The sequence below is a fragment of the Lipotes vexillifer genome, unplaced genomic scaffold (assembly GCF_000442215.2).
Source record: "Lipotes vexillifer unplaced genomic scaffold, Lipotes_vexillifer_v1.1 scaffold1232, whole genome shotgun sequence".
NCBI classification, from domain to species: Eukaryota; Metazoa; Chordata; class Mammalia; order Artiodactyla; family Lipotidae; genus Lipotes; species Lipotes vexillifer.
Window position 1 is genome coordinate 886,927 of NW_006785089.1, and position 2,074 is coordinate 889,000.

A 2,074-nucleotide genomic window follows, 5' to 3' on the forward strand; every position below is an offset into this window, starting at 1 on the left:
GGACAGCCAGGGCCATTGTGCTCTTTATTCATCACCAGCCATGTCATGTAGGAGCCGTCATCTCCTCCCTCACAAGTAACCATTCAGAAAACACTTTCAAATGGGATGGGCTCATACAGTCGTCCTTCAGTGTATGCCTGACTCCTACCTGCTAGGCATTATGCTAAGTTCTATTCAGACATCTCATGCGGTCTGTACCCAAATCTCTGTGTTGAGCATGATTAAGATATAAAAAGATGGGAAGAATCACAGGTCAAGTAACATGCTCAAGGTTAGTCTACTACTAATTTTTTTAAATTAATTAATTTAATTTTTGGCTGTGTTGGGTCTTCGTTTCTGTGCGCGGGCTTTCTCTAGTTGCAGCAAGCGGGGGGCCGCTCTTCATCGAGGTGCGCGGGCCTCTCACTATCGCGGCCTCTCGTTGCAGAGCACAGGCTCTAGATGTGCAGGCTCAGTAGTTGTGGCTCACGGGCCTAACTGCTCCACGGCTTGTGGGATCTTCCCCGACCAGGGCTCGAACCCGTGTCCCCTGCATTGGCAGGCAGATTCTCAACCACTGAGCCACCAGGGAAGCCCCTAGTCTACTACTATTATCAGCGGAAATTCTATTAGCTCCTGGCGCAAAGCCAGCAAGGCTGTCATGGGCATCCTGTGCATTTTGGCTCCACAGAGCTAATGATCGATCAGTTCACCCCACCAAAGATGCCAGTGGGTCATTGCATTCTGATTACCCTGCTGACCTCTTGCCCACTGTGCGCTCCATGCTCCTCTGCCTTCTAACTACCACTGTGTGGACCCTGTCACCCCAGCCCCTTCCCTTCTGCACTGAAATTGTGAGGCAGTGCTACCGTGTTCCACCCTGGCTGACAGAGAACAGTCACCAAAACACTTTCCAAAGACGTCGGAGTTCCCCTCACCCGCATCTTGGCGAAGGAAGTTCTTTTGGCACCATTGCAACGTGTAGTCATTTCACTCCACTGAGCTATTTTTTTTCTTTTCCCTCATCTTTTGAACTCCCCCTTGAATCTAGAAAGGGTATAATACGAAATATGCTCCTGTGACAACATATCTTTTCCCTGTTGCCTGAGCTCAGGAAGATTTGCTTAGGGAAGCAAACTTCAGACAGTTTAGTGTATGCTAACTCTGGGCCTGAAATTTCTTCTTACACAAACAATGTTACTGAAGATATTACAGCATTATCTCTGTTTTGTTTTTCTTATGAAGAAAAGGCTTGTTCAAGTGACCGTCAAAAATTGTTGAATTTTTGCAAACATTACAATAATTTCAGATGCTTTAGCTAAACCATTCAGTATTGTATGATACTAGGAACATTTATTTTGGTGTATTGCACAAGTATTCTCGGACTATCACATGTAGAAAGGTAGGGGTAAGAGCTCAGAGCTATTTGGTAGCAATAGTGAAAAAAAACTATTAAGTAATGGTCCCAGTTAAATCCACCTCTGGGATAAGATCACTAAATGCATCACACAAATGTTAATTGAGTAAAATAGACTTGATGTTACTTTTTAGTTAAAATGTTGAAAACCGCAATCTCAGTTAAGATAAAAGTAGATTTTTTATTTGTGGGGAAACTACCCGCTCCATCTTTTCATCCACTTCTCACATTCTTGCCACCCCATAAGATGAGAACTTCCACTGACTCTTGGAAGAATTAGGACAAGAGCTGAATTGTCTCAGTCATTTTCTGGCTTCTCTCCCTGGAGGAAAATGATTAATGGCAGGAGTCTGACATCCCTGAGTCCATGTTTCTTTGTGGAGTGAAATCAATGGGGTAAGGGTCACTGCTTGTATGTGGTCACTCTTCTTGCCCTCACAGTGCCTGCTAAGGGGTGAGGCAGATCCAATTTTCTATCAAGTTCTCTGCTTGAGTCTTTGTCCTGAAAACCCAGTTCTGAGCATCTGTGGGTCCTAAGGTATAAACAAGGAGTCCGTGGGTAGACAGACTTTTGACTTTAGGTCTAAGCTGTCTTTTCCAGTTCAGTATTCCCAATAAGAAAGCTAAGGTTCTAATTCCTATGTATTATATATATATATATATATATATATATATATA